General features: G+C 39.4%; 1 long non-coding RNA gene across 10 annotated transcripts in view; it reads left to right on the top strand.

Moving 5' to 3' along the window:
• The first annotated feature begins 221 nt into the window (after positions 1-221).
• Positions 222-20,251, top strand: part of LOC132017943 (uncharacterized) — a 36,799-nt gene continuing 16,769 nt past the window's right edge. For 2 of the 10 annotated variants that reach the window (XR_009404423.1, XR_009404420.1), the window contains exons 1-3: positions 226-403; positions 2,827-2,969; positions 3,493-3,589. This is a non-coding gene — a long non-coding RNA (uncharacterized LOC132017943). Of the gene's footprint in view, positions 404-2,826; positions 2,970-3,492; positions 3,590-6,143; positions 6,288-13,779; positions 13,859-13,962; positions 14,419-16,469; positions 17,400-17,480; positions 17,644-20,251 lie in introns of those variants that run through there. The other 8 variants (XR_009404421.1, XR_009404416.1, XR_009404424.1 and 5 more) reach the window with 8 other exon arrangements.

The following is a 20,251-nucleotide window of genomic DNA, read 5'->3' on the forward strand; positions in this document are numbered from 1 at the left end:
AAACGTGGGGAGGAAATTCGAACAGTGCACATGAAGGAGTTCAAACGTGAAGTGTTTAGAAAACCAATTTAAAAAAATGAAAAACGAATGAATGACAGAAACAGGTTAGAGTGCAACTAGAACTTCGGAGGAGTAACTTATCTCTTCTTTTATTTTTTAATTTTTTTTTTTCTTTCTCTCTGGGAGGTGCGGTGGAGGTCACATGGTGTTTGTGCAAATCGCTTGGGTCTACAGGGCACCAGAGTGGGGCTAAAGTGCGAATGAGGTGGAACACTCAGGAACAGCCTGTCAGAACAAGCATGATTTAAAGCAGCTGCCCTGGAGAGTGTGCCATTTTTTATAGCAATAAAAGCAGTAATGATGGACTTTATATTGCAGTCACAAGCTACCATTACTATGTCAGGTGAGTGAATTCAAGCAGGTCTTCTAGAAGTCTAAGGGCGAGTTGTTGTTCTTTCTTTCTTTAAAACATTCAAAAATAAAATTTCTCCATTGGTACTCTTTAGCGTTTGCTGTATGAGACTGTCATTGTATTACAAATTTATATCTCACTGGGGATATTGCTCAGTGATAATTCTCACATTACTCCTGTTTTGAAAGGGCAAGAAAACATTCCTTAAAGAGCAAGGCTTTGTGTTCACCTTCCATGGAAGGCATGTCTAGGCGTAAGAGAGGGGGGAGGACTTTGCACTGAATGCACTGAACTGGGCCCTGTCCCAGGTCCAAGACCAGTCCTGGTGCTTGGCCAAGTCAGTTAGCCTTGTCTGCTCTTTGGTTTCTCCATCTGTGAAAGATGCCTCTGTGAGAAGATGATCTCATGATTTTTTTCTAACTCTAAAATTTTATGATTATTACACATAAAGTGCCTACCTTCATAAGGACTGAAGAGGGTTCAGCGTTAACAGAATACTTACCCTACACCTTAGGTTGATCGCCTCATCTTTTGTAATATCATCTTACAAATTCTTATATTGTGCATTTAATCAAATATGGCAGCTATATAAAATAATAAGAAAACTAAATACAATTCGCATTTGGTATGTTTCTTTTAATGTCTATTTCTATGACTATCTGATGTGTGTATGCATAACTGGAATCCTTCTGTACACAGAATTGTGTGCCTGCCTTTTTTCCCCACAGAATTTTATATTGTGAGCAGTTTCCCATCCCGTTAAAAAATTCTTTAAAAAATAGTTTTCTTAAAAAAATTTTATATTGTTACATATAACACAGATACAGAAAACTGTATAAATGAATTGTTGTAAGGTAAGCACTGTCCTAGCCATTGCCTTTCTCAGTCACTGCAGAAACACTCTTCTAACAGAACCCTCTCCCTCCTTGCTGAAATTCATTGCCCTAATGACTTGTATGGTAATAATTTCCTTATTTGTATTTATATTTTTACCACCCAGTGTACATCTTTAAATGGTATCATTTAGTGTTGCCTAAAAATATGATTTTTAGTGCCTATTCATTATTCCATCATATAAAGATACATCAATACATGTACATACAGCTTATTGGATCATTTTCTTCCTTTTCTGACAGCTGATTGTTTCGTTTGTATTTTTTGAATTGATATCTGTTCACATAATGCAAAAGTTTTAAAGGCCCAAAGGAATGCAATGAAGAGAGCTCCTCTCACTTCTGTCCTCTAGCAACCTGGCTCTCTCGATGACTAGTTGCCAGAAAGTTGTTTTTAAGGATAAAGGAGCCTAAGAATGATATTGATATATATATTTTTTGGTTTTAACATACAAAACTAATGTAAGTAGACATGAAAAATAGAACTCTCACTAAAGCATGAAAAATCCCTGTAATTGATTCTCTCATATGAAATTAACAGAGCTTCTATGTGGTTTCACTCTTAGGTTAAATGCATAACATTGAATGTTGTGTGAATTGGAAGTGAAATGACCACAGAAGGAAGTCTAGGATCAAAATAGATGTAAAGACTGTTGTGGTGTTTTACTTTGCTTTCTTGTAGAGGTGAGAGCCAAGTGACTTTGTCCCTTTGGCACAATGGGAAACTCAGTTTCTTCTGTTTTGCTCTAGGAGATCAATAAATAATGTCATCATGCTAGTTATGCCAATGCAAAAACACATAATTCAGAATGAAGCACTAACTACTACATAACTACCTAACCTGCCTGACCAGAACACAATTTTTATGCATTAGGGTTTTTTGGTTGCAAGAAACAAAAGCAGGCTGCTTAACTTAAATAAGGGGAATTTGCTGGAAGGATTCAGGTACTCACTGTTTGGCAGAAAGGCTGGAGAACGAGGCTTTGAAATGGACAAAGGCAATACAGCTGAGGAGGTCCAGGAATTGGGGATGACAACAGTGGTCTCAAGTGGTATTAAATTGGTTTTGGATATTTTATTAGATTCTAGTAGAAACTGTGTGATCATGGGACATCAGGGGACTGACTACACGACCAGAACTGTCCATCATGATATTATTAGATACAATGAGTGGTAAGTTTGGATAAATGTATCAGCAGACTTATGATAGAAATGAAACACTGGGATCCATCCAGAACATGTTCGGAAGGCATGAGTAAAACACATACATGTATTTTTAAACTCTTGCCTCACCTGCCACTGCTGCACTAATGGACCTCCCTCAACTCATGCTGGGGCCTCATGGGGCAGAAGAGGAATAGGTGATCCCCTATGACCAAGTGAGGGAAGAGGAGACAATTTAGGCCCAGTTTACATATGAATTCTCACTACACAATAGTGCTAGCAGAAAATGGATTCCTACCATGTCACAACCCTACAGGGAATGGAAGGACAGTCTTGAAAGGAAATTTCTCCCTATAGGCAGTGTTATCAGTAGGATGAATGGCTGTTAACTTCATGTGGAGAGAGAAAAATGTATGGAGCTGTAGATACATCCAGATTCTGGGGCAGACAGGAATGGCTTGTCGGGATCTTGGAAGAAGCAAAACTGGAAGATTGTCCTGGTAAGTCATCCTTGTATTGGCTGTCTCAACTTACTTTCCTTACTGTTCTGTTCTGTTGCTCCCCCTTCTCTGGGATTGTATGGATACTAATAAAGGTAGTATGACACGAACTTTGGTCTCAGGTTTGAGGGGAAAGAGACTTTTGAAAAGTTCAGTGAAATATTTCTGGGCAATTCAGACTCCCAAACCAAATTATACACGTTCTGCCCAAGCAATGATATACATCTAGTGATGGCTCAAAGTATTCTTAGGACAATTTCCATCGTCTGAGAATGAAAATGAAGAGAAGCTTGTCCAAATTATTTCTGATAACTTTCAAGTATACTTCTCTGAAAATCTCTCTAAACTCAACCATTTATGAGATAATTGGACTAGCAATCAGAGATAGAAACCTGGCTATGAACAGACTGAAAAAGAAAATTATCTCATCAACAAAACAAGAAGCTATCTCATTCTCCTTATCCTAAGAAAAATCAATATGTAATCAAAATTTCTATTTTTTTTTCTCAAAATTACTTCACAGATTGAATCTGACTATTTCTCAATACTGTCAACTCTGCCAAAAACCTCAGCAAAGAAAGTAATTACCTTTTAAAGTATTTCTCCCACTCTGATCCTTGGTAAGTCTGAAACTGTTAAACAACTGGCAACCATGTTCCTTAAGATTTGTTTACGAAAAAGATAGAGAAGTGGGGCACCTAACTGGCTCAGTCAGTAGAACATGTGACTCTTGATCTCAGGGTTGTGAGTTCAAGCTCCACATTGGGCATGGAACCTACTTAAAAAAAAAAAAAAAAGAAGCAGAAGAAGTTAGGGAAAAACATAGTAACATCGTTTCTTGAGCTCACTTTATCATGCTTGGGTGGGAGACAGATATAAAGTGCAGAAAACAAGTTACCAGCAGGAGCAAGGAAGCAACAGAGAGAGTTGAAATGTGGGATAGGGTGGGCGTTCTGGATAACATAGGACAGCAAAGAAGAGAAAGAAGGCCATGTCTGTGGTAATGGCTGACTAGGTGGCGATTTGAAAGAGAAACGAAGCACAGTTGATCATATTCATTTGGGTGACATCTTTTATATTTTTCACACTGAATATGACGTGCAACAAGCCACTTCCTCATCAAATCAGCTGATTGTGTCGCCACTCAACAATGGGGAGAAAACTCCATTAGTGAACTGACTGTATCATGAACCTTAGAACTCTCCATGGCTTGTAACTCCACCTTGAATAAAATCAACTTAGCTCCTCTTTTACTTCAGTGACTGAGGTTATCAAGCATATGATAAGGAATGTCCTGGGTTTTCAGAATGGCTGCAAAGAATTATTTTCATTTAACCAGTTGAAAATAGGTAAGACAATTTACAGAAAATGGTAAAGGATGGTATATTAGGCATCTTAAATTTGTTTGTTTGTTTTTAAAGATTTAATTTATTTGACAGAGAGAGATAAAGCAACAGAGGGAACACAAGCAGAAGGAGTGGGAGAGGGAGAAGCAGGCTTTCTGCCAAGCAGAGAGCCCCATGCGGAGCTTGAACCCAGGACCCTGGGATCATGACCTGAGCCGAAGGCAGACGCTTAACAACTGAGCCATCCAAGCACCCTTTAAATTTGTGACTGGCTGGCTTCATTTCCCCTTCTTAACACCACATGTCTAATAATTGTATTATTATTATACTATTATTATTACCTCAGTATGGTGGGATTGTACTCCAGAATGCTATACCTTTCTTAACCAAATTTGAATACATGATTAAAATTAGGTCAATCAAACACTTACCCCCTGGAATTTAAATCCTGGTTAGGAGATTAAAGGCAGAGAAAATGGTAGGAATTCATCTAATGCAGGAGTAAGGAGCTAGATTTCTGCCACCAAGACACTATTCCTGTCATCCCCAGATCCTGCACCGGTGGGGATAGCTTGGCTCTGCACATTTCCTAGTATGGTTCTTTAGCCTTACTAAGGATAACGAGGCCTGATCTCTTTCAATCAGTTTTCTTTGTATAAATTAACTGGAGGCTATTTCTGTTGTTTGCATCTATAGAACTCTGACTCATTCAGAAAGTGTACCTTAGCAATCAGGCAGGTTAAAGAAAAGTTGAATTTATTGCTCTAAGATAAGTGGTATGGGACCATAGCCAAAGTAATGCCATACTTAATTATTTAAACAAAAATTTTTTAAAAAGCCTTTAGAAAATATTTATTAACGATATATACAATGATTTTATAGAGAAAAAAAAAACCAGACTGGAAAAAATATGCAATGTTGAACAAAAAAAAAAACCACTAGGAAATATATTTTTGATAATTACCTCATGGTAAAAATATGAAATAGATGACAACATGTTTTTAAAAATGTCTGACATTGATTGATTCATTGATTGCCATTGACAGATAAGACTGAATGTCTTATTCTAGCTGGAGGTATTTCCTGATTACCACTTTTTCCTCAGTATTTTTTTTTAAGATTTTATTTATTTATCTGACAGACAGAGATCACAAGTAGGCAGAGAGGCACGCAGAGAGAGAGGAGGAAGCAGCCTCCCTGCTGAGCAGATAGCCCAATGTGGGGCTCCATCCCAGGACCCCGAGATCACGACCTGAGCCAAAGGCAGAGGCTTAACCCACTGAGCCACCCAGGCTCCCCTTTTCCTCATTATTTAAATCCCACAGACATTTTCTTGCTAGGGCTGTATTATTAGGAATAGAGGCATAAAATTTCAGGGATATGGAACTTGATTTGACTCAAATCCTCCTAGAAATGAGAATTGAATAGTGAGTGTAGTCAGATGGGACTTAATAGGATCCAAAGTTCAGGATTTATTTATTTTTCTCTTTGAAGGCTCAGCAACACTCATGACTTGTGTGGGAAGAATGTCTTGCTATATCAAATTTAAAAAAAAAGTGCAGGCCTGATTGCTTGTCACATTCCATCTGTATCATTATTATTAAGGGCCATCAGGTATAATCCTCTTTATCAACAGACTTACTGTATTTTATTACCTTTCTTTGTTTTCCATGTGCTTTTTTATTTGGCAATGGAAATGAAAGCTTATTTGTATCCTATGTCTGAATTTCGTTCTCACAGAAATTATGTAAAATAGACTGAGCCATAGAATATCAAATATCTTAATCTTTTTATTACAAATGGACTTTGGGAATTATTGCCCTAATAGGTAACCAGTTAGCATAAAGAAAAGATTGAATGGAGTCTAATGGGACAATTTCACCAAGACTTCCCTCAGCTTTCTCCTAGAAAAGCTAACACTGGTGCAAAAATACCTCTATTGAGGGAGAAAATTTGCTCTCATTTTAAGGTGGTAAGTCTCCCTTTATCTGATAAGTCTGTGTCATTATGAATTTGTGACATAAACTGTACTCAGCATAGAATATTTACAGTAATGTGTATTTATTTATTTATGTGTGTGTGTGTGAGAGAGAGAGAGAGAGAGCAAGCGAGCTCAGGGGTGTGGGGGGCGGGGTGCGGGGACAGGCAGTGTGAAGAAGGAGATTTAAGCAGACCCCGTGTGGAGAGTGGAGAGGGATGCGGGGCTTGAGCTCACCACCCTGAGATCACAACCCGAGCTGAAACCAAGGGTCAGACGCTTTAACCAACTGTACCACCCAGGCATGCCTCGTAGCAATGTTTAGTTAGTGGTCTAATTTTCCATATAGCGCTAAAATCTTCTTAAAAGGTCCCTCAAAGAGCAGGATCTTCCTTAAGAATGATCTTCTTTGAAATTTGATTGTGCCACGGCTTTACTCTATCAGGGCAAGTAATAGAAAAATATAACAACTACTTAAAAGAAGAGCCCTCTACTTTTCTCATATTAGAAAAGTCTGGGAGCAGACTTCAGGGCTGTCCAATGACTCAATAAGTTCATCAAGGATACATCTTGCTTGTACTTTTTTACTCAGCACACATAGCATATTTGCTTGTTGCTTCGTATTCTTAAAATAGCTGCCAAAGCTCCGTGCATCACTTCTACATTGAAGGCAGGAAGAGTGAAGGGGTGGTGACAGTGAGTTCTCCTCTCTAGTCTTCCTCTGAAAAGAAGTAGTGCTCTTACAGAAGCCCTCTATCATACTCATTTGCCAGAACATCCTAAAGCCCTAAAACCGATCACTGGTGAAGGAGCATAGCATTACCATGATTGGTTAAAACCAACTCTTACTCAGGTCATCAGTAGAAGGAAAGTGACTCCGGGGCAATCAACATTCCCTAAAGGTATGTGTGATGATTATCAAAACACAAAATTGGAAAGAAGAAAGGGTGAATGTTGTTCTGCATGCAATGATATTCTTTCCACCCTTTGCCCATCTGGTTCCTTCTCACTCTTTAGGTCTCTCTAAATGCCTCTCTTCAAAAAGCCCTTTCCTAAACCAATAATCTGAAGTAGGTCCCTTGACTATTTTTGCCCAGAGCATTCCTCTTAATTAGTAATTATGCATTTTTAAATTTTATTGTCATTTTAAAATTTTATTGACTCCAGTTACACCAGGGATGATACCCCTTTGGTGAGAAAGCACTTTAATGGAACCATGGTTTGCAGGACAAAATATAAATCCTATTCCATGGGCGCCTGGGTGACAGAGTCAAGTTAGTTATCCTACTTCTGGTTTTGGCTCAGGTCATGATTTCAGGGTTGTGAGATCGAGCCCCAGGTCAGGCTTCATGCTCAGCAGGAAGTCTGCTTGAATCTCTCTCTCCCCATCCCCACCCTCTCCAGTGTGTGTATGGTTCTCTTTTGCAAAAATAAATAAATAATTACGTAAATAAAAGAAAATAAATCTTATGCCATTACTGGAGGACCTAATACAGATCTTGACTGATCTATGTAATAATACAGTTGCCTTTCTTCTGGGCATAGGACAGATTGAGGGGAAAAAATGATTTTTCTTCAATCTTTGAATCTCAGACAACATCGGAGATTTGGATTTGGGGAAGAGAAGTGACATTGGGGTATCACAGGAAGTAGGTTAGTCCTTAGAGTATGTTGACAGGCTGAGCACTAGAGAGTCACAAACAGTAATGATAATAACAACAGCAATAATAATAGTAAACACTTATCGAGTGTCTACTAAACATCAGGAAGAAGTCTAAGTAATACTAAGAATGACTCAGTTTTCAAGGTATTTTTGTGTGGTGGTTGCCCTCGGAGACACCTAGATTTTAAATAAGTTCTCACGGCTCACTCCTTCGCCCAGGCTATTTCTTGAGCCCATGCTTTCAACAACATCTCTCAGCCACTGCCTCCTTTGGATCAGAAATGGTTGCTTTGTAGATCATATTCTCTCTTTTTTTTTAATTAAAATTTCCCTTTATATCTTCAAATCTTCAGTAAGTTTCATTGAATGCTACTGCTTGATTTTAGCTGTGCTTTGCAAGCCTCTGTTAACAAATAACAGGAAAATTTGGGTCACACTGGCTTATGAAAGTGACCTGCAGTGTTGGGGAGCGGCATGGTTGTCTGAAGCAATGAGGGAAAACCAAGAGTGGATTTGAGGAATATGTCTTCTTCAGAGATGGCTTCTCAGCTCTGAGGGATCCAATTCCTGGATCCCCAAGAATTTAAAGAAGGGATGTACCCTTGCAAAAGTGTAGAATTATATGGAAGCTTAAATTATCATTACCTAGGTTTGTAAGTATCTACTCAGAAGACCAAGAACTTGGACATCTGGTTGCGTGAGTCTCTGACATATGGTTTCTAGTTCCCAGACTCAACATAAATTAGACATATGAAGATAACCAAATTTCTTCTTGCTGCTAGATCCAAATATAATCCTCCTTTCTACTCTGTCTACCTCTTGGCCACCATGATGAGGTGGGTTGGACTGGTCAGGTTGCACAGAGCCTGAAGGTGTCTTAGTAGTGGGAGGCTTTATTTTTTTACTTTTAAAGATTTTATTTATTTATTTGAGAGAGTTAGAGAGAGCATGAGCTGAGAGACGGAGAAGCAGAGTCCCTGCTGTGTAGGGAGCCTAATGTGCACCTCGATCCCAGGACCCTGAGATCATGACCTGAGCCAAAGGCAGATGCTTAATGGACTGAGCCACCTCGGTGCCCCAGTGGTGGAAGGCTTTAAACTACATAAAAGACATGACTAAATGTCTCCCAGGTGGTACAGAGAGAGCCAGTATCTGGAGGAAATGCTGAACTGGACATTTTAGCAGCAGTGATGGAGATTTTTGATGTACTTGAAGCAGTAGAGAAATCTCTTTTGTTCCAATGCCATGAAAAGAGAGGGCTGCTTCTCTATAATCCAAAGACTCTACTTAAAGGAATAGGAGGGCTTGAAAGACCCTTAAACTCTATTCATAGCAGCTGGATAGCATTTTAGGGATCTTATGTTATGTGATAAGGTAGCTAAATTTTGAGCTATTACTATTTGCTAGACATGGTTTATTTAATTCTCACAATTCTGTAAATTAGGGATTACTCTTCTCTCCATTTTATAGACTCCTGTATAGGATTTCTTGTCTGACATAACACAGCTGCTAAGTGCTAGAACTAGGAGAACTGGTACAGAACCCACTGACCATGTTCTATTTTTTTCTTGCCTTCTTTTTGGCTTTTATGTAAGTTCCCAATGTTCTTTTCCAATGAGAGAAAAATTATGCATGTGAAAATTATTATGATTTAAATGTTTAAAGGAAAATTCCATGCATTGTGGATATATACAAGACATGGAGAGATCATTAACTTAGCCAGCAAACCAGAACTGATTTATCTTTGGATGTGGTAGGAAAAATTCCAGAAACAATATGTGCACCAAGTAGAGTCACTTGACTTTTAAACATTTAAAAAAAAAAATCCTAAAAGAATAGAGAGGATGTGGGCAAAAACTCTAAGGATGTTATATTTAATGGGAATTTTTTGATAAAGCACTTGTTTTAGGTAGGAGCTGATAATAGTTTATTTAACTTATTAATGGAAACTCAGTGTAAACTCAGATAAGCACCAAATGACCTTTTGGTATACTGCTGCTATCCCATTTGCTGTCTACATCTCAGTTACCCTACAATGTTCCCGGCATTACTCAATCCAAAACCACTTTTCACTGTTGGGAAGAGTTTCCCATAAAGTCCCCCAATTAATTCCCGTTTTCTTTCATTCCCTGCCCACATTAACTCTTGTAAATTAGCAGTTATCTCAGAGCCAGAACAGTGGGAGGGGGAGGAACCACAGGAATGCATTGCTCCACTGTCCTGTGCTTTTTCAACCAACATGTCCTCTGTCAGTGATGAGACTACAGGCTTTGGGGATTTGGATTTCGTTCATTTCCATGACGAACCCCCAAGTGAATGTCTACTGCTTGCCAGACATCATATAGGTAATGATTAGAGACGGAGACTGACTCCAGACCTAATGTCATAGAGCTTATATTCCAGGAGGAGCAAATAGAAAATAGACACAATGTAGAGATAAGCCATAAGAGGGATGAACATTCTGTTGTCAAAGACAATAAAAGATGAGATGAAGAGTGATGAGGTTGGAGTGCGGGTGACTTAGGTTTGTTTTGCCAGGTAGGGAAGGCTGCTCTCACTGGGTTTCCTTTAAATTGAAATCTACATGATGAGCCAGACCAGGCTTTGCCTCTGCTGGACATCTCTCTCTCTCTCTCTCTTTTTTTTTTTCCCGAAGATTTTATTTATTTGACAGACAGAGATCATAAGTAGGCAGAGAGGCAGGCTTGGATGGGGAAATGGTAGGGAAGCTGCACTGAGCAGAGCTCCCAATGCAGGGCTCAATCTCAGGACCTTGAGATCATGACCTCCATGAGCCGAAGGCAGAGGCTTAACCCACTGAGCCACCCACGTGCCCCAGCTTGGACATCTCTTTAGGGAAGAAACCACTGGCAAGTCCCTAAAACTCTGAGTCTCAGTTTTTTCCTCTCCAAAACAAGGAACATAACAGCTTTTATAAAACTGTGAAGAATAGTGAAACAATTTATCATATAACTTGGTATATGGGTAGAGACCCTATTCAGTCACTGAATTTAGAATGTATGTCAATTACCTCACTAAACACAATTCCCACAAAATATGAAGGCCTATACAAAGGTCTGTTGTAGTAATTCTTTTTATCGTTATTAGACTCCCCACCCACCCCCCTTCCTCCAGGTCAGGCTCCTTTCCTAAGATGCCTTTCCGGGAACATTCTGAAGACTGCCTAAGGTGACTGTGGGAAAATAGCACAACTGCTCATTTTCCCTCTTTGCTTTTTCCATTCCAACTTTCTCTCTGTTAGCTAGTGGTAGAACTTTCTGACATTCCAGTCAAAAGTCTCTGCTGTAACCTTGGTGTCATTGATCACCTTTAGACTTAGCACCCATGTGGATGCTCCAATGTTCTCAGATCCTCTATTTGGGGGCAAGGACAGGACAAAATGACATGAGTTCTTGAGGCAACCACTTCCTGCCTGGGTGATGTTAAGTTAGTTATCTCTATATGTTTCATCTATAAAGTGGGAATAAGCGTAAGTACCTACCTTACAGGATGATTATAAAGAGTAAATGGCTTAATACCTCTAAAGCACTTCAAACACAAGTGCTCCATTAATGTTGCTTATTTTATAACCCACTTCCTGACTCTACCCATTCTTTCTCATGTTTCTGCTCCAGGCATTTGCCATCTCACTTAAGCAACTGTTACCCCTTGCGTATTGTCACTTCACACAGCCAGATGCAAAATTATCTTTCTTGCCTATAATTCCGACCCTCCTTCATTCCACAAATATTTGTAAAGGACCTACTATGTGCATGTCATTGTACTAAGTGTTATGGTGGATTCCTAAAATAGAAAACACAGTCCTTCCCTGGTAAGGTCAGAAACTAGCTGAAGGATTCATCTGCACGTAACATGCCAAACAACAATATGGGTTAAATAACTATAAAATTAGTACAAAAGCAGTCACATGACATTACCTGTGAGTTTCCCACTTTGCAAACATACATGCAATCCTTTACTGATTTAATAATTTGTATGCGTATTTTTCAGGTGTGTGCAGTATTTATTAGATTTCCCCTTTGATCCTTATACTAATCCTCTCAGTAGACTGAAGTACCTTTGACAAGAGGGAGTGTATCTATAACAGTGTCGTCAGTGCATGGGCTCTGGGGAGCAGTAAAATCTCTGCTCTGCTACTTGCTAACTTGAGATGTTGGGAAAGTTGCCCAGCTTCTTGAATGTCATCGCCTCTCTACAAAATGGGGATAAATTAGTGCTTTTTTGGGTTAATGTGAAAATTGAATGATATAATCCATGTGAATTCTTAATGCAAATCCTGGCATTTGTATGTGCTCAATAAACACAAGCCATCATCATAATTGGTTTTTATAGAACTTGTGATAAGTGAAAATTCAATATATTTCTCAAGGTGTCTAGTACAGTGCTTTGTAAATAGTAGACAATGAAATAACTTTGTTATTAAAAAGGTTATCAACTGGGGCACCTGAGTGGCTCAGTGTGTTAAAGCTTCTGCCTTTGGCTCCGGTCGTGATCCCAGGGTCCTGGGATCGAGCCCCACGTCGGGCTCTGTGCTCTGCAGGGAGCCTGCTTCCACCTCTCTCTGCCTGCCTCTCTGCTTACTTGTGATCTCTGTCAAATAAATAAAATCTTAAAAAAAAAAAAAAGGTTATCAACTATGAAGACTCTCTACTTTGACCTTCAGAAGCTTAAAATGCATATTTTAACATTTACTAAAATAAGACAAACTTCTAAACATAGGAATTATTAATATTGAAACCAGTAGCTAATGTTCTTCCCGCATGTATCTTGCCTCAGAGCATTCCTCTACTGATATTAACAAATACAATGGAATGTCAGGTGGTTAGTAGACTCTGTATGAAATACTAAACCAGCTTACCAGACTTCATAGAATTTCAAAGGATAAAGCAAGGTTAAAGTTTTTGCCTATAACATGCCTTTTCTTTAGAAGTAGAGTAGAAGATTCAAAAATTCTCTAACACTATTTCTCTTCAGAAATTAGATGATGGGCCTTTCAGTAATTGGTGGAGTGCCAATTCTCCAATAACTTCAAATATGGATCTACAATTAAAATCAGAATTTTGAACCAAGAAACATATGCTCTTGATACGTTTTACTATTTCTCTTTATTTCTATGATTCTTTTGCTCCTCTCTTGGTTCTGTGTATCTATTCTGCTTACTCTTCCTATTTTGCATTGAGACTTAGTGAATACATAATGATAAATTGCTGTAGACTGCTGCTTTTGGATAAATACAGGGATCCAGGGAAACGTGGCGATGATTCGTTCACTCTCCCTACTCCAAGGGAGACTGAAATACAGTGACTCACCTTTTCCATTGTTGGAAATTCAATCTGCCTCTGAAAGGCAATTTTGGTTTTATAAAACCATGGCTTATAGAACTTTAGAAACCATTCCCAGGGGCCACTTGGAAATGAGTCATCAAAGAACTGATATCTGAATCAGAAGGAATGATCATTCATGGGGCTCAGACATACCCGGCCACCAGGCTCACGATTTGGCTTTACAAGAAATGAGGGCAGGAGGAGATGGCTGGGGGTGGGTGGGGGGTCCATGTTACCATAGAGGCAAGGGGGGAGTCTCCTCCTCAGGAGAGGGGGTAGTTGCCTTCCTCAAAAGAGACCTGAGATCGGATGTACAGAATGATTTAGTGTCAAAGGGGATGGTCTGAACGTTTCCACACTTGGATTAAATACCAGAAACCAAGTTATTAGACTGAAAACAGAAGAGGGTCCTATAGAGGTGCCAACCCCAAACTCTCTGGATTGAAATCTAATGTATATTTCTCTTATCCAATTTGAGGAGTTGGGGAAAACAGGTGGGGGAAGAGGAAAGGCTTTGTAGAAGAATCAGACGGCCGATTGCATTTTATTAAACCTAGGTGAGAAATCTACATTCTGGAAAATCATTGTATTCTACAATTTTGTATTTCCTTTACTTCCCCTTGGTTTTATAATGAAAACGCTTTTTATTTTAAACTCACAGGAAGTCCTTGTGACCTCACTTTCCTAAGACTCATTTCTGTTGAAGGAACCAACCAAAGCAGATATTTTGGGGGGAAAATGTGACAATAAAACATACCGATTTCCTCATCAAAGCTGGAGAAGTTGAAAAGGAGTTTGGGGAGAAGAAAGCAAAGCCCGTAAGACACTGGAGAAATGTTAATTAAGAGCACTTCATAAACATAACCTAAAGCAGAATATTCTGTAAAACGTGACGTTCAAAGCCACATCAGAGCTTCAGGCAAAAATGACACTTCTTTCCTGGCTTTATGAGACAGAATCCTCAAGGCCACATACCTTCAAACATCTTTAAAAGTGCAATCATTTCTCACAAAGCAGTCGCTCTGAAGTGTGATTTTAAAGTTGTATTTAGACATAAAACTCAAGTCATTAAACCTGTGTGTTTACTGAACTTTTTATAGATGTGTATTTACTGGGCAACCATTGATATTGTCTTTGGGGAGTACACTCTGTTCTGTGCCTGGGAAAGGTTTGCTGCCTCTGTGCGGTTGTCTTAAATGTCAAGGCTGCTGCTGCTGCAACAGCCCCTCCTACCTCAGCGGGGCTGTGTGCAAACCCTCTAGCATTCATAAAGAAGCAAAGTTCTGGGGGAACAAAGTTCGGATAGTAAAATGTCCTTTTACGCACAAGCCCTGTCAGAACTCTGTCTGCCTCGGTGCTGAGCTTGCTCCCAGCTTCAAACATGGAACCCCAGTTAATCGCACCATTGTTGGGAGCTGCAAAGTCACTGTATAATTACTGAGGTTTTCAAAGGAATTAGCATGTAGTTACTACGAACAACATGTTCTATTTTGTAGAAATGATGCAATTAAATTGTCTTAGGCTAATAAATTAAGTGTAGCATAAGCTCATATAACAGCTGTTTGAAAGGAGGGGCTGGAGGGCGACGCATTTATTGAGATCACTTTGAACCCATTAGCCTCTATACTCAATGCAGACGGGTGTGTCTCGCTGCAGGGAAGCTATCCACAGGCCCACCTTCACTGAATAAGTATTTTAAGAATTCTGAGCATACTTGGTTAAGGGGCGAGAAGGTGAGGTAGAAGGTAGAAGGAGGAAAATGTAGGGAAGATGATGCCGAAGTCTTAGACACGAATTTGGAGTTGAAATGGGATGGCAACTGAGCATATATAAATTACACGGGGAGTCCACTCTTGTGCATGACCCTTGCAGAAATTCAGTTTAAAGGCAATTTATCACCAACACGTCTACTGCAATTGGAAATCCTTGTACAATGCTCAGGAAGTTCTTCATTATTTACCAAACCATTTTAACTCCTCTTTTATGTCTTCTGCCCATTCAGATTTAATAACAATTGGCTTAGATTCGGTTGAAGTAGAGGAAAAGGTTTTCCCATTTTTTCAGTGGAGGGCTGGAGGGGGTTCTGAAGGAATTTACTGATCACTTTAGGACCTCTTTTGGAGTTCAGCTTCGGTGTGTTTTTGGGAAAAAATCTAATGTCTCCCAGTTTCAGTAAGAATTGCTGGAACTGGAGGGCTCACTTCATTGTCCCCCAGCCCTGAAATGTCCCCAGGCTAGAACTCGCCTCTCCGCTTCCAGCCAGGAGCACTCTGCCTGTGTTAAGGTCAGAAGAAGGACCCTTCTGTGTGACAAAGTTCCTAACTCTGGTTGGGGTATGGGTAAAGGTTAGGCTTAACAACTGGATGGAAGAATTTTCTTTCCCTTTGTCTTTTCTTGACTGGAAATGGTCTGTTTTTTTGTGGAGGTAGGTATCATCCATTCTTATTCAGATACTGTCCTCCTCCACCTTCCTCCAATTGCCCGCCCACTCTCAGCCTTCTACAGATGACTAGTGAAAACAGATGGGAAAAAGGTACAGCTGTTGTCTAACCGTGAGTGAGACCAAGTATTTTACTTTTGATTAAAACTTCTGCACGTGTTGGAGTATTTTCTTATATAACGGATTGTATGCAAGAAAGTGTCATATCATTTTTTTAAAAGACTTATATATTTGACAGAGAGAGAGAGAGAACATGCGTGAGTGGGTTGAGGAAAAAGATTTATATATTTGACAGACAGAGAGAGAGAGAGAACATGCGTGAGTGGGTTGAGGAACAGAGGGAGAGGGAGAGAGAATGCTCAAGCAGCCTCCCCGCTGAGCATGGAGCCTGAGGAAGGGCTTGATCCTGCGATCCCAGTTATGGTTCATGACCTGAACCGAAATCAAGTGCCAGATGCTCAAACTACTGAGCCACCAGGGCTTCCCCATGGTTTTCCCCTGAAGTAAAACCCAGTGGTCAGTCCAACAACAAAAGGAACAGATGGCGTTTTCTTGATAATTTTTATATTTTTAAAAATAAAATATAAAATTTGTTTTTGAATTAAAGAGAAGCCTTATTCCTGGATAGTTAGACATACTTATAGCAGAATCTTAAATTGTATAAATATGACAAAGCTCTTATATAAGTCTTTTTTTAAAGTTTTTTTTTTTTTTTTTTTTTTTTTAAGTTTTAAGGAATCTGCATCCAAAGTGGGTCTCGGACTCACAACCCTGAGATCAAGCATCGCATACTCCACTGTCTGAGCCAGCCTGGTGCTCCAAAGCTCTTATGTCTTTTAGCAGAATGTAATTATTGACAGCATTCCATGAAAAATTAATTTTGTAGAGCAAGAATATTCATTGATGTTAAACTATGAATTGATTTTATAATCCATTTTCCTTTCTAACTTTGTTATCCAGGTATTCCCCCTGCCTTTTAAAAAAGTTTGCCTTACACCACTTCACTTTCATTAAAGATCTCTATTAGTACCTGTTTTTGCTAACTGAAAGAAATCTCAAGAGGGGTTTCACTTTTACAAAGAAGTGTGCAAAGCGAAAATTGCATTTAGCATTTGTTTTCAATGAGGGGTTATAGAGGCAGCCTGAACCCTAACAGTGAGAGTGGCCCCACTAAGCTTCTTTCTCAGAACTATACCCAGCATCTTAGCATTAAGCTGCCATATCTCTGAACTGTGTTTGTGAGCGTCTGTGTTTTATCTCCATTTATTGTGTGCATCCTCTAGCAAGATGGTATCCCAAGGTATCAGAAAAGCCTAAGGGATTATTTTCACGTCTAGAAACATGTGGAAAAAAATCTGTATAAATTAATGGCAATTGCTTCTTCACTTTATGTTATTTCAGCTTTTAAAAGTTTTCATAGGCAAGCTCTACTTTAAAATACTGGGGAAACCTGTATTTTCAAAGTGATTCAAAGACATGCATTTTGGTTTCATAGTATATTAACATTATTTTAATGACTCTTAGCAAAAATTTAAATGTAATTTTACCTACTCTGTTGTCTGTTAACATTTATTTGCCATCTTCTTTCAGTTCAAAACCGAAAGAGAATTCCTCTTCAAGTGACTTCTTAACAAGTTTTTGTCACTAACATAAAAATAAAAATTATTTCATCTGTTCAAAGTTTTGTCAAGATTTAATACTCTGAATTTCTACCAATTTATTTTCTTTCTTTATTGCAGAAGAATTTTTTGAATAAGAAAAAGGAAAGTTCATGCCTTGTCACATATATTCCCATGTTTCTTCAGATATTATTGAGAAAAGAAAGATGCAAGGAACATATTATTTGGAGAAGCTGGAAAGAGATGAATTTCCCTTTACAGTGAAAGCTAAAAGGATGATTGAGTAAGGAGATGCTGGAATTGGCCTCTTGCTCATTAAGCATGGAACAAAGTTTTTTTCCTCAGTCTTTTTTTTTTTTAAATTTCTTTTCAGCTTAACAGTATTCATTGTTTTTGCACCACACCCAGTGCTCCATGCAATACGTGCCCTCCCTAATACCCACCACCTTGTTCCCCCAACCTCCTACCCGCCGTCCCTTCAGGACCCTCAGGTTGTTTTTCAGAGTCCATAGTCGCTCATGGTTCACCTCCCCTTCCAGTTTCCCTCAACTCCCTTCTCCTCTCCATCTTCCCTGTCCTCCAAGTTATTAGTTATGCTCCACAAATAAGTGAAACCATATGATAATTGACTTTCTCTGCTTGATTTATTTCACTCAGCATAATCTCTTCCAGTCCTGTCCATGTTGATACAAAAGTTGGGTATTCATCCTTTCGGATGGAGGCATAATATTCCATAGTGTATGTGGACCATATCTTCCTAATCCATTCGTCCGTTGAAGGGCGGATATTTTTGGTTCTTTCCACAGTTTGGCGGCCGTGGCCATAAGCATGGAACAAAGTTTTGAGGAGCCCAGGAATGGAAGTGGACAGACCTCAACTCTGCTTCCTACTTCCTGTAGCATGTTGGGCAATTAGCCAGCGGCCCTGAACCTCCGTTTTCTTACTTGCCACAGGAGGATAGTACTGAACTCATCAAGTAGTTATGAAATTTAAGCTAAATGGTATACTATTTCTAGAGCACCTAGTAGATCTTATAAATTTTGATAAAAGGTGAATATTATCAAAAGCAAGCTTTTAGACCCTTCTGTAAGTGGAAATTATTTTTTTGCTTAGGTTATTTATGATTATCAGTTTATCTTGTTAGAAAAGCAGCCGGAGGTTATTAATATGGATAAGCCTTCCTGATGCATAGTTGGGTTAGCTGATTGGAAAGTTTAAGGATGATAAGAGTATTTAGAGTTGGGGTGCCTGGGTGGCTCAGTGGGTTAAAGACTCTGCCTTTGGCTCAGGTCATGATCCCAGAGTCCTGGGATCCAGCCCTGCATCGAGCTCTCTGCTCAGCTGGGAGACTGCTTCCTCCTCTCTCTCTCTCTCTGCCTCTCTGCCTACTTGAGATCTCTGTCTGTCAAATAAATAAATCTTAAAAAAAAACAATAACAAGAAAGAGTATTTAGAGTTTATAAGATTCAGTGCCTTCAAAGTCAGTAGATTAAAAAAAAAAAAATGTGTCCCTTAAGCCTTTCTATTTCTCCAGCACAAAGAATTGCTGCACATATTCTTGGCAACTGTCTTAGGCAGAAATAGTCAGTTAGCAGAAAACATCATAGAAACACATCACACCCTCTTAGAGCACATGTGTGTAAATTATGTAATTTTTCCTTAAGTAATACTTGCTTCTACTTATCCCTCCTTTGAGATCATGTTTTATTCACTTTTGTGTACTAACAATATCACCTGGTATTTAATAGATTATCAATATTAATATTCTTGCTAAATAAATGAGTGAGTAATTAGGTAATTTGAGGCAGGTGGTGAGTACAATTCTCTAAGGCTATTACATGTTTGCTGTTACCAGAAACTATTTGCCTCCACACCTTAGTGACTAATTAAAACTACCAGCTTTCCCTTGTCTCCACTGATATCAGTAAGAACTGCTTTTTATTTATTCATTCTCGCATGACTCCTGCTTTCATTGCCTGATAACCTACTAACCTACTGAGGGGGTGTAGTTATTATAAAACATCAATCACCATTTCAGTACAGTGATGGTTTTCACTTCTGTTTTATGGAGTACAGGGTTTTGAGGATGCTCAGAGACCAAATGGGGCCAGAATCAAATGCAGGGAAGGTGAAGGCAAGGGGGCCGAGAAGTCCCAGCTCAAGAGAGCATCAGCTCAAGTCTCCTCTGAGAGAGCAGTTCTGCTTTGATCTGTTTTATATATTGAGGCTGTATGCAAGATTCTGCCCGAGATTAGGATTCAACCCCTAAGAAAGTTTGAAGCCGGAGTTCGTGATGATACAAAGTATTAAACAGCAGGATTTATCTTTTGAAGTCAATGAAAGAAAAAATAGGCTTGTGTTCTTCTAGCACTCGGGCTAAATTTGAGTCATCAAAGCAAAACCCATCAAGAGGTGGTGTTGAGAGATAATTCCGGCATATCTGGATGGCTTCTGAGCAAAGAGCATTGACAACTTGGTTCAAACCTCTTTGCAAAGTTGCTCCAGGCAGAAGGCAGATTTGCTTATTCTGCAGGATCGTGAAGCTGGTTTCCCACCCTTCACGCAGACTGTCCCAGGTGATAAGGATACTATCTCTCCCTGAGTCAGTAAGCAGATTTGTTTTCCGATCAGGATAATAAAGATAACATCTCTCTCAGTGCGGGTGGATGGAGCTCCTTTTGTAGACTGGGGTTTTTCTAAGCCCAGGGGTCCTCACTGTGACACACACTCGCTGAGCCTCCCTCTGCTTGGCAGCCGTGGAATTTGGGGTGCAAGAGCGACCAACATGAGCACGGCACTCACGCCGTCCTCTGTGCCAGGTGTAACACACCGTACAAATCCAGGTAGGGTCCTGGCGGCCTTGCTGCCGAATCCACAAGTTTGGAAAACGG

The sequence above is a fragment of the Mustela nigripes genome, chromosome 5 (genome assembly GCF_022355385.1).
Source record: "Mustela nigripes isolate SB6536 chromosome 5, MUSNIG.SB6536, whole genome shotgun sequence".
NCBI lineage: Eukaryota > Metazoa > Chordata > Mammalia > Carnivora > Mustelidae > Mustela > Mustela nigripes.